Genomic DNA, 13,598 nt, shown 5'->3' with positions numbered 1-13,598 from the left:
GTTGGATCCCTTCAAAGACAACGGCCACCTATCAGGAATTCAAAAAAGCTTCAACACTTCAGTCTGCAACGAAAGGTATAGACAATAGAGAGGAAGGTTCAGGCGCCTGAAGTACCTTGATATGAACCACACTGACCTGATCCACTCTGTATACTGGCATGTTGTGTTCTACACTGACCTAATCCACTCTGTATACTGGCATGTTGTGTTCTACACTGACCTGATCCATTCTGTATACTGGCATGTTGTGTTCTACACTGACCTGATCCACTCTGTATACTGGCATGTTGTGATCTACACTGACCTGATCCATTCTGTATACTGGCATGTTGTGTTTTACACAACATTTGCCTCTGAAATGATGATACCATAGATGATGTGCTCCGGGGCATGCTACAAGATGAACAGGAAGAACAGCAGGATGTCAATGATGAAGAGAGTGTGATGCCTGTTGCATCGCAGAAGCGGAACTCCATAGCTCACCTGTTGTCTCATGAGCAGTAGGCTAAAACCCAGACCCACCCCAAGCCCCTGAACCAGAGTTGGGCACCCCACCTCAAGATATATGTATGTGATGGAGCAAGAAGTTACTATTCCACTGTAGCTCTCTCTCTCTGTTTCCCCTCCCATCTCTCTCTATTTCCTCTCCCATCTCTCTCTCTGTTTCCCCTCCCATCTCTCTCTATTTCCTCTCCCATCTCTCTCTATTTCCTCTCCCATCTCTCTCTGTTTCCTCTCCCATCTCTCTCTGTTTCCCCTCTCATCTCTCTCTCTGTTTCCCCTCACATCTCTCTCTGTTTCCTCTCCCACCTCTCTCTATTTCCCCTCCCATCTCTCTCTGTTTCCCCTCCCATCTCTCTCTATTTCCCCTCCCATCTCTCTCTGTTTCCTCTCCCATCTCTCTCTGTTTCCTCTCCCATCTCTCTCTGTTTCCTCTCCCATCTCTCGCTATTTCCTCTCCCATCTCTCTCTGTTTCCTCTCCCATCTCTCTCTATTTCCCCTCCCATCTCTCTCTCTATTTCCTCTCCCATCTCTCTCTGTTTCCCCTCCCATCTCTCTCTGTTTCCTCTCCCATCTCTCTCTATTTCCTCTCCCATCTCTCTCTCTGTTTCCCCTCCCATCTCTCTCTGTTTCCTCTCCCATCTCTCTCTATTTCCTCTCCCATCTCTCTCTCTGTTTCCTCTCCCATCTCTCTCTGTTTCCCCTCCCATCTCTCTCTGTTTCCTCCCCCATCTCTCTCTGTTTCCTCTCCCATCTCTCTCTGTTTCCCCTCCCATCTCTCTCTATTTCCTCTCCCATCTCTCTCTGTTTCCTCTCCCATCTCTCTCTGTTTCCTCTCCCATCTCTCTCTGTTTCCTCTCCCATCTCTCTCTGTTTCCTCTCCCATCTCTCTCTGTTTCCTCTCCCATCTCTCTCTGTTTCCCCTCCCATCTCTCTCTCTGTTTCCTCTCCCATCTCTCTCTCTATTTCCTCTCCCATCGCTCTCTGTTTCCTCTCCCATCTCTCTCTCTGTTTCCTCTCCCATCTCTCTCTCTGTTTCCTCTCCCATCTCTCTCTCTATTTCCTCTCCCATCTCTCTCTGTTTCCTCTCCCATCTCTCTCTCTGTTTCCTCTCCCATCTCTCTCTCTGTTTCCCCTCTCATCTCTCTCTGTTTCCTCTCCCATCTCTCTCTGTTTCCTCTCCCATCTCTCTCTGTTTCCTCTCCCATCTCTCTTTCTGTTTCCTCTCCCATCTCTCTTTCTGTTTCCTCTCCCATCTCTCTCTGTTTCCCCTCCCATCTCTCTCTGTTTCCTCTCCCATCTCTCTCTCTGTTTCCTCTCCCATCTCTCTCTCTGTTTCCTCTCCCATCTCTCTCTCTGTTTCCTCTCCCATCTCTCTCTCTATTTCCTCTCCCATCTCTCTCTCTGTTTCCTCTCCCATCTCTCTCTCTGTTTCCTCTCCCATCTCTCTCTCTGTTTCCCCTCTCATCTCTCTCTGTTTCCTCTCCCATCTCTCTCTGTTTCCTCTCCCATCTCTCTCTGTTTCCCCTCCCATCTCTCTCTGTTTTTTCTCCCATCTCTCTCTATTTCCTCTCCCATCTCTCTCTGTTTCCCCTCCCATCTCTCTCTGTTACCTCTCCCATCTCACTCTGTTTCCTCTCCCATCTCTCTCTCTGTTTCCTCTCCCATCTCTCTGTTTCCCCTCACATCTCTCTCTCTGTTTCCTCTCCCATCTCACTCTGTTTCCTCTCCCATCTCTCTCTGTTTCCTCTCCCATCTCACTCTGTTTCCTCTCCCATCTCTCTGTTTCCTCTCCCATCTCTCTCTGTTTCCTCTCCCATCTCTCTCTGTTTCCCCTCCCATCTCTTTCTGTTTCCTCTCCCATCTCTCTCTGTTTCCCCTCCCATCTCTCACTGTTTCCCCTCCCATCTCTTTCTGTTTCCTCTCCCATCTCTCTCTGTTTCCCCTCCCATCTCTCACTGTTTCCCCTCCCATCTCTTTCTGTTTCCCCTCCCATCTCTCTCTGTTTCCCCTCCCATCTCTCTCTGTTTGCCCACATGATTGTTTTCTAGTTAAATTGTTTTCTATGTTAAATAGTTGTTATTGAATAATTATAGTCAATGTATTTAATTTACTACAATGTTTTGATATGCCTATATCAAACCTAAACCTGTTTTGACGTGACTATATTTCTTTGATATAGAATTAATAAATAGCATATTGTTTAATTTCTTTAAATTCATTTAATTTCAGGTTCTTAATTTTTGCCACTTCACTTCTTCAAGCTGTGGAGGATGTTTACTACAGTTCTCCGTTGCGCCAGTAGTTGTTTCATCATGGCCATCTTCTCTGTGTGGCGTGTCTGTGCTTCCAATGCCCCTTTTTTTTCAGCTGCCAGCTGTCGTGTATCAACCTCCGCCCTGTCATCTTGAAGCCAAGCTGGCTCCTCTGCAGGTTTCCTTTTCTTCATGTGGTGGCTTCACAGTTTGGGTTGTTTGTCGCTCATCCTCAGGCTGGTGTGCATTGTCCTCTGGCTCGTGCTTGTGCTTGTGTCAGGTCAGGTTGAGTGGTGGGCTTTGGAGCAATTGGTAGACCTAACATGGGCTGAAACCCACTGATGTTGCTGGCTATTGACACAAGGTTGATGTTGGGGTATCTGTGAAGGAGGGTGTCTAGCACATTAAAATATGGGCATGTTGTCCTTCCTTTTGTTATTAGAGAGGGTCTCCTTGTACACTTTTAACATACCCCTCCACTTGTTGTCACATTGGGGGCCGGCCTGTGACCTGTTGGCCTTTCTTCTGCATTTCTAGTGCTATGAGCTCCCAGGCAGCTTTTTTTTCTCATTTTTGAAGAATGGAAATTCGATTTGTGTTGTTCATAAAGTGCAATGAGGAGAAAGAACGCTGCCTGGTCCCAGGTGAACCCTGCTACCCCCGACTCAATGTCTCCCTGACTGACTGCTGAGCTTTCCGCACTGCCTCCCCGAATCCCTTGGTCCCTCACTGGTTGGCTCCTGACTCTACAAAATAAACATAAATACAACAATATAAAGGCTACTGTCATAGTAAAGTGCTGTTATATGGTGCAATTCTCTATTGACCCGGCTGATTAATTACGAAGTTGAAGACAACAACCCCTAGATCAATAAGAGGATGGAGAAACTTGGCTAGCTAACATTAGCTAAATTAGCTAGCTAACATTAGCTAAATTAGCTAGCTAACATTAGCTTACCTAGTAAGTGAATGTAATAAATTACATACAGTGGCATGCGAAAGTATTCACCGCCCTTGGCATTTTTCCTATTTTTGTTGCCTTACAACCTGGAATTTAAATATATGTTTTGGGGGTTTGATTCATTTGATTTACACAACATGCCTACCACTTTGAAGATGCAAAATAATTTTTTATTGTGAAACAAACAAGAAATAAAAACAGAAAACTTGAGCGTGCATAACAATTTCTTTCCATAATTTAAATTACAGGTTGTAATGCAACAAAATAGGAAAAACGCCAAGGGGGATGAATACTTTCGCAAGGCACTGTACACCTTCAATCTTCATGAACACATACGCTACATACAGTCTTTCACAAAAGTGAGTACACCCCTCTCATTTTTGTAAATATTTGAGTATATCTTTTCATGTGACAACACTGAAGAAATGACAATTTGCTACAATGTAAAGTAGTGAGTGTACAGCTTGTATAACAGTGTAAATTTGCTGTCCCCTCAAAATAACTCAACACCCAGCCATTAATGTCTAAACCGCTGGCAACAAAAGTGAGTACACCCCTATGTGAAAATGTCCAAATTGGGCCCAATTAGCCATTTTTCCTCCCCGGTGTCATGTGACTCGTTAGTGTTACAAGGTCTCAGGTGTGAATGGGGAGCAGGTGTGTTAAATTTGGTGTCATCGCTCTCACACTCCCTCATACTGGTCACTGGAAGTTCAACATGGCACCTCATGGCAAAGAACTCTCTGAGGAACTGAAAAAAATAATTGTTGCTCTACATAAAGATGGCCTGGGCTATAAGAAGATTGCCAAGACCCTGAAACTGAGCTGCAGCACGGTGGCCAAGACCATACAGCGGTTTAACAGGACAGGTTCCACTCAGAACAGGCCTCGCCATGGTCGACCAAAGAAGTTGAGTGCACGTGCTCAGCGACATATCCAGAGGTTGTCTTTGGGAAATAGACGTATGAGTGCTGCCAGCATTGCTGCAGAGGTTGAAGGGGTGGGGGGTCAGCCTATCAGTGCTCAGACCATAAGCCGCACACTGCATCAAATTGGTCTGCATGGCTGTCGTCCCAGAAGGAAGCCTCTTCTAAAGATGATGCACAAGAAAGCCCGCAAACAGTTTGCTGAAGACAAGCAGACTAAGGACATGGATTACTGGAACCATGTCCTGTGGTCTGATGAGACCAAGATAAACTTTTTTGGTTCAGATGGTGTCAAGCGTGTGTGGCGGCAACCAGGTGAGGAGTAGCGCAGTGGTCTAAGGCACTGAGTGGCGCAGTGGTCTAAGGCGCTGCATCGCAGTGCTAACTGTGCCACTAGAGATCCTGGTTCGAATCCAGGCTCTGTCGCAGCCGGCCGCGACCGGGAGACTCATGGGCGGTGCACAATTGGCCCAGCGTCGTCCAGGGTAGGGGAGGGAATGGCCGGCAGGGATGTAGCTCAGTTGATAGAGCATGGCGTTTGCAACGCCAGGGTTGTGGGTTCGATTCCCACGGGGGCCAGTATTTAAAAAAAAATGTATTCACTAACTGTAAGTCGCTCTGGATAAGAGCGTCTGCTAAATGACTAAAATGTAAAAATGAGTACAAAGACAAGTGTGTCAAGCATGGTGGTGGGAGTGTCATGGTCTGGGGCTGCATGAGTGCTGCCGGCACTGGGGAGCTACAGTTCATTGAGGGAACCATGAACACCAGAGCTTCACAGGTTGACACTGGATTCCTCTTCCACACCTCCAAGACGACCACTGCCTTGCTAAAGAAGCTGAGGGTAAATGTGATGGACTGGCCAAGCATGTCTCCAGACCTAAACCCTATTGAGCATCTGTGGGGCATCCTCAAACGGAAGGTGAAGGAGTGCAAGGTCTCTAACATCCACCAGCTCCGTGATGTCGTCATGGAGGAGTGGAAGAGGAATCCAGTGGCAACCTGTGAAGCTCTGGTGAACTCCATGCCCAAGAGGGTTAAGGCAGTGCTGGAAAATGATGTTAGCCACACAAAATATTGACACTTTGGCCCAATTTGGACATTTTCACTTAGGGGTGTACTCACGTTTGTTGCCAGCTGTTTAGACATGAATGGCTGTGTGTTGTGTTATTTTGAGGGGACAACTTTACATTGTAGCAAAGTGTAATTTCTTCAGTGTTGTCACATGAAAAGATATACTCAAATATTTACAGAAATGTGAGGGGTGTACTCACTTTTGTGAGATACTGTAACTAAATTACCTCCTTGGTTTGTTTTGCCATTACATTTGGCAATATGTTGAATTATAACTTCAAGTGTATCAATATATCCACATCCATCACATCTTGCCATTACGGACACTGCCATTTTGAAATCAGATAGAACTCTCGCAGACGCTTGGATCAACCCTACTTCTTGGCCAGAGCGTCCAACGTGCACTCTGAACGCTCCGAGAGCAAAACGCTCTGTATTTAGGAACGGACAATCTGACAACGCTCTGAATTTACGAACACCCAGAGCGCACTCTGGCGCTCCACACTGAATTTAGGAACACACCCGTAGCAAAAATTCATGAAAACAAAAATGATATTTTTTAATTTAAGGTTAGGGATTAGGCATAAGGTCAGCAGTGTGGTTAATGGTAGGGGTAAGGTTAAATTTAAAATCTAATTTTAAGAAGAGAAAATTGTGGAAATAGGCTGGCTTTATGACTTTGTATCTGGGATAACTAGTGACGACCGTTCTTCCTGGTGCACTCGTTCGTTCAACTGGCTTCTCATTCTAAATAGTATAATCTAATCTGTTCAAAACAGTGGCAGCATGTGCAGCAGTGGTCTTTCGGTTTTTGACATGCAAAAGGGAAATTGGTGTATTTATGCTATTGTTCAAATGCACAGATCGCTTTATATATCTTCTCAAAGAAACTACCGGTAGTTCGAAAACTTGACATCATATTTCTATCATGCTGCTTTGTTGACATCTCAAACCAACTCGCATCCCAGGTATTCAGCCAATCAGCGGCGGCTGCCGTCTCCTTGCCACTCCTTGTTATTGGACAGAGTCGATTATGCTGAGCCGCGGGGCCGTGTTGTAAACTGGTAAAAGCGGTTGGCAGGAGCGCCCATTTCAAATCGAACAGGAATCTGCGCCGCTCGTTCATGTTGTCAACAAGGCAGCATGGTGCATAGTACAGAAACATACAACATATATTTTCCATTGAATATATGTTTGAATGTTCAAACTAGTTTTAATTGGGAAGGCAGATAACGGTTTTTTTTTCTCCATCAAAAGCATTCACTTTTGCATGTGAAAACTCCACGTGCTAATTACGTTTTGTTTTGAGCTGACCGGGAGATAGCATGGTTCCAAAATGAATGCAAATCAACTTTTACCCGGTGCAAAGCACGCCTACCCGGGGCAGGCCAGATTAATCGAATCCCTCATTGCCAAAGAGACTGGCCTTTCAGTAATCTTGTTGGTGCTGTCATCTTCAGGACAGGAATACCGGCTTACTTAACGGAGGAATAAACACACATGTTCATCGTTGGTGTTTCAACCAGAACGCGGGAAAATGCCCTTTCTTTATTTTCGCACATGCGCAGTTGTACATCTCTCATAGGGCATAACTGTACCAGTGTAAGAACACAATTTATAGCATATTAGTCTATATGTTAACACCCCCACTTGCTCTTACAAGTCGTATTCAACCTAACTATCAACACATTTAGCTTACAGTTATACATCTCACAAATGTCAGTTTACATTCCAAACATATAACCCAAGAATTTTTCATTTTTGAATTTTTCACTTAACATTTCTTTTACACTTGTGAGTGAGTCACTATCACTAGCAGCGATAATTAGATCATCGACCCAAATTATCAAAATGATCCTTTCTGTTGCAGTTTGTTTGTTGTAAACACAGTGATCAGCTGGGTTCTGTGTAAAACCATTTTCACTAAGGTGATCATGCAACATTTTGTTCCAGTTCCTTCCTGACTGTTTCAGGCCGTACAGTGACTTGTTCAGTTTGCAGACTAGTTGCTCACCTGTATCTGACCTGACTTCAAAACCCTCTGGTTGCTCCATGTACACTTCACAGTCAATAGGAGCATGTAGATATGCTGTTTTGACATCCATCTGATGTAACTCTAAGTCATACTGAGCTGCTAGCTGCATCAAACAACGTACTGATGTCATATTTGCAGTTGGAGAAAAAGTCTCCTTATAGTCTATTCCTGCCACTTGACTATATCCCTTTGCAACATATCTTGCCTTGTATGTCTCAGTCTCATCTGAATTGTTTTTGACCGCATAGACCCACCTGCCCCCACTGCATTTTTACCCTCTGGCAGTGTGGTCAATGTGAATGTATCATTTTCCCTAAGGGAATCCATCTCCTCCTTCATAGCAGTAGCCCAAATCTCTGATTTTGGTGAAATCATTGCTTCTTTGAAGGTTTGTGGTGCATTGCACATTACTCTGTAGCAGTAGTCAACACTAGGTGGTATCTGGTCATCACACTTCACTTTACACTCATAGTCTTTTAAGTACTGTGGCTTCTTCCTCTCTCTGTCTGGATAGCGTGGACTCTGACTATCTGAAGTCTCGATTTGCACATCTTGTGTCTCTTCGGAATTTTGATCTGCCATCTTGGCTTTTGGCATGGGGGATTGAAATCTCTCCCCCACGAAGATCATCACTCATTTCCAAATCTGTCTGAGTTTGGCGTTCGACTACACCTTTTGTAACGAACTTGACTAATCTGTTTTTAAGAACTTTTCCAGTGTCTGGGTAGTAGACTAGGTATGCTGGACTATTTTTATCATACCCGACAAAATACCCTTTTCACATCTTGAGTCCAACTTTTTCTTGTTCTGTCTGTATGCATAGCAAACAGATCCAAATTCTTTCATCTTTGAAAGATCAGGCTTTCTCCCAGTAAACATGTAGTGTGGAGTCTGTCCTACACGCTTATTGTAACACCTATTGCGAATTACTGCAGCAGTCATTACAGCATATGTCCACAATTTCTTTGGTAGGTTGCTCTCAAGTAGCATGCATCTTGCCATTTCAAACAGTGTTCTCCAATTTCTCTCAGCGGTCCCATTTTGATGGGGTGAGTAAGGGGCTGAAGTTTCATGTCTTATGGCATTCTTACTGAGCAGTGACTGGAACTCTTTGGCTGTGTACTCTGTGCCATTATCTGACCTGACACACTTTATTTTTCCATAAGGGGCCACATCAGCAATAAACTTCTCAGTAGCTTTTACAGTATCACTTTTTGCTTTTAGGAAATACACAAAAACTGCCCCTGAATAATCATCCGTAAATGCTAGAGTATATCTGAACCCATCTTTCGCCTCTGGCTCAATAGGGCCAGCCAAATCAGTGTGCACAAGCTCAAGAGCTGCTTTTGCCTTTTCATCAGGCTCTCTGTTTCTGCTCTGAACAAATTTTCCCTGTGTGCAGATTTCACAGTTGAGGGTAGATTTGTCAATCTTACCTGTGATTTTCATTCCCTCTGTCACATTTTCTAACTTTGACACATCCTCAAAATTACAGTGGCCAAGAATTTTGTGCCATGTGTGAATATCATAGCACCCATGACATCCATCATCATTTTCATCACTTACAGTGTTAAGATAGTAAAGTCTATCGTACTCCTCGATGTCAAAAGTGGTACCGTTCTTGTGGATGAGCTTGTTACACCCCTGTCGAAAGTTGACTGAAGCTCCGTTGGCTGTCGCTGCTTTAACAGAGAAAATGTCCTGTGGAAACGACGGCACGTACAGCGCCTTCGTCAGCGTTGTTTTCACCCGACGACCCGTGTTGTCTCTCAGGTAAACCTCCGCTGCACCTCTCCTCTCCGCGACACCATTCGTTCTTGTTCCATCAGCCAGCTCCACGGAATGTTTTTCCGGTTTGAAAGTCTCGTCAAACTCCTTAAACTTCCCGATGTCCGTGACTATATGTGACGTTGCTCCCGTATCAACCATCAGCCCTTTATGTTTCAGTCCACGAAGCTGACAGTCACTTATTTTGAATGCAAATGTGTGGCCTTCAGCATCTGTTGCTTGTTTCACATTGTCTCTTCTTTTTCGTCTGCAATTTGCGTCAGTATGAGTGGAGCGCTTGCAAAAACTACACCACTGTCTCCGTTCTCTGTGCTCTCCAGTAACGGTACATTCCCGGGCCTTGTGCCCTTTCTGGCCACAGTTGAAGCAGGTTATCTCGGTCCCTTTATCTCTTCCTCTTGGCCAGCTAACTTTATTGTTACTTGCCTTCATCACGTTGTCGTCAGTGGAAATGGCGCTAAACTTCTCGGTGCTTTCATAGCTCCTCAACTTGGTTTTGAACTTGCCATAAGTTGTCGGCTCGTCACTCTGCGTTATGTGGATGGCAAACGGCTTAAATGATTCGGGCAAACCTTTCAGAATCATTGCAATCAACAGCCCGTCACTTAAAGTCTCTTCAGCATTCCTCAGTGCTGTAATAGCCGTCTCAGCACGAATGATATAATCCGTAACACTTTCGTCACTGGCTTTCTGAAGAGAAGTTAGCTCAGTGTAGAGGCTAATCACACGTGGCTTCCCTTTACCTGCATAATGTTCCCTCAATATCTTCAACGCTTTTCTCCCATCATCTGCTGCTTCTCTCATTATCAGGGAAAGACTTTTATCATCCAAAACCTGTATCAATTCGGCGTAGGCTTCTTCATTTTTCTCTCCGTCTTCTTCATCTTCATCCACGCTCAATATGGTGGCCTTTAGCCCTAGCAAACGCAAGTGCCCCAAAAACGTTGTCTCCCATAACTCGTAGTTTTTTTTCATCTCCGTCGAAACATAATCTATTCCATCGGCTTCCATGTTCCCTCCTGGGCCCATAACCTGTTGGTGCTGTCATCTTCAGGACAGGAATACCGGCTTACTTAACGGAGGAATAAACACACATGTTCATCGTTGGTGTTTCAACCAGAACGCGGGAAAATGCCCTTTCTTTATTTTCGCACATGCGCAGTTGTACATCTCTCATAGGGCATAACTGTACCAGTGTAAGAACACAATTTATAGCATATTAGTCTATATGTTAACAAATCTCAACGTTCATTATGCACTGGATTTACAGCGGGAGTTACTCATTGGTTGTTGGACTTTAGCATGTAAACCTTGGTGGGGCAAACTCCAAATTGTATTTTAGATGCATGCCAGCAAAGCCTCTACACAACAATAAACAACACAGTAATTGCCCTATAACGGTGACAAACGGTTCCCCTGTTAGGGCCTACATGAAGCTGTCCTGACAGTTTATTATTGATTATTGATATGCAGCTGTCAGTGAAAAGCAATGCATCTCAAATCTACCAGCTCTCATGTCAGAATTAGACGTTCATCCATGTTTCTCAAATGTCCAAACTTCGAAGTTGTTCCAAATGTCAAATTTAGAAGTGTTTAAGGTTACGTGTTGGCATTAACTCCGAAACGGTTAAGTTTATGGTTAAGGTTTGGGATAGGCTTCAGTAGCAGTGTTTCGATAACATCGCAGAGGAAGCCAAGCTAGCGGGGGGAAAAATACATATTACAACTTATGTGTTGTGATAATTGGGTTGTTTGCCCTATAACCTGTTAGTTCATATGCTTTGACACGGTGACATATAGGCCTAAGGCCAAGACAATAATTCAATTACTTTCATTACAAAACCGGAAAGCAACATCTGTCTGGTGAAGTCCACAAAACATATTGCATGTAACAAACAGTTACATGACCTACAGCATGGTCAAGCAAGTTGATGTTTCAAAACATTTTCGGACTACTAAAGAAATATTGATTTAGAACTACGGGGAGTTACCGCAAGTCACAAAGAAAACTGGAGCTGCCTCCACTATTCCAGCACCAGTTCAACTTCAACATTTCAATATCATCTAATCACCTCTGCTTAGTCTAATACAGTGAGAACTAAAAGATACCAAAAACGATTTAGTCCAATTTAAGCTAAATATGATGTGGCTGTCCATGGTACTGATTTATGTGTGTGCGTGCAAGTATAAAAAACATGTTGACTCACCCTACTTGTAGAGAAACACCTATGCCATCCTCCTCTTTCATGTTGACGAAACGGTCTATGAATCTGTCATACAGTACATGCTTTTAGTTTTTGTTGTCCTAGGCTACCTGGCTAAAATGCTTGTTCACTAGCCTAACTTCCTTTCATGGGCAACGATGTGCCCAGACCAGCTAGTTAACATTAGCCTACTACATCTAGCTACATGTTGAACTTCAAGCCTCTCAGGCCAGGGACACAATGTATACATTTATCGCCATTATAATCATTGGCTAGTATGGAGAATTAAGAAAACCACAAGTCCAAATCCCTATTTTCATCCATGGCTAATTTAGGAAAGGGCCAATTGTAGCTAGCTAGCTAGTCACCTGAGTACAAGGACAACGAGATGATGCAACAATTCAAGTTTTTTTTTCAGTCAAAGATGTTTGGCTTCTGATGTGATGTGATTGGTTATGAAGCCAAATCAAAACTGGCTTTCCTTGACACTTTTTTTTGGTTATATGCCAGGACCATTCACAGCTGAGCTCACTCAGTTTAGCTCAATGCTGATTGGCTATTATTTAAAAAAAGCCTTTTTTATTATTATTATTATTATTATAGGGAGCTCACTGGCTTCCCTTTGGCATCCATGAATACATTCCACTGATAGGCTCAAAAAATATATCAACAACAACTTTCTATCGCTGGATTTGAGCTTGCAACCTTTGGAATCAGAGGCAGATGCTTACGCCCATCCACCGTCCCCAACACCGAATCCTACTTGAAGGTAACAGCGCTCACTATTGCCCCTAGTGGTTGGTTTCCACATCTTCTCCCGACGTCCTCAGACATGGATGGACTTCGAATACTGACTTGTCTCATGGGTGACCTGACTGTCTAAAATATGTTTGAAGATAATGTGTCTTCAGTATAATTTTAAATGTTGAGACAAGAAGAAGAGGGGGGGTGTCGCGAAGAAATTGGGCATCTCTCTCCAGAATGCGCTCAGCTCGTCACTAGACTCTACCCACACACTCACACGTCCTACATACACAAAACACACACACGCATGCATATTGACGCCACACACACACACACATACTTTCACAGTTCACATACGCTGCTGCTATTTATGCTGAGTGCCTAGTCAATTTTACCCCTAGCCACATGTACACACTGTATTACCTCAACTACCTTTGCATTGGCGACCCGTCATTCAGGGAAGGTATTTCAGTCTACCTCAGTACTTTCTGTGGTGGAGGGGCAGTGTAGGCGTTGGTAATCTTCTTTAGTTGCGCCGTGATTGGCTCAGTGTTCTGTTACTCATGGGGACACTACGTCACTGCAGAATCTAAAGGGAGAGGTAGGCAGTTCAAGTCCCCTTGGTGCTGCCAAATATTTACATTAGAAGTGCCCATCCAAGAAGGCTCAAGGTCAATGGCCATAGACAAAAGGAAGTCAAATCACGTTATATCTACCGTAACTTTGATTGAACTGATCATGTTACTTTCAAAATCTTAGCTTGCAAGCTAGACAAGCAGTCATCATCATGAATCACGTCGACAATCTACTGGCAAATCCTTTTCAATCCTTGTCATATGAAGAGAAATTATAGATAAAAAGGTGTCGGTGCTCATCGGCCATAAACATTACACAAGTCAGAAATCGCAAATTCAACAATGAGTGGTTTGGAAGGAATCAGTGCTTCGCCTGCCTGCTATTCAGTGAGGGTGTGTGGGCCAAGTCTGGGTTTAAGGATTTAAAACATCTGTCTGAAATGGTCTCTTTTCCAAGCTTAAAGGGATAAACATTCACTCGCAACACCATGGGCCAGAAAATGTTGAATACATTGGCCATGCTTTCAATCCAGC

This window comes from Coregonus clupeaformis, chromosome 21, assembly GCF_020615455.1.
Source record: "Coregonus clupeaformis isolate EN_2021a chromosome 21, ASM2061545v1, whole genome shotgun sequence".
NCBI classification, from domain to species: Eukaryota; Metazoa; Chordata; class Actinopteri; order Salmoniformes; family Salmonidae; genus Coregonus; species Coregonus clupeaformis.
The sequence above is the reverse complement of the archived record's forward strand: the minus strand, read 5'-3'. Positions refer to the sequence as shown.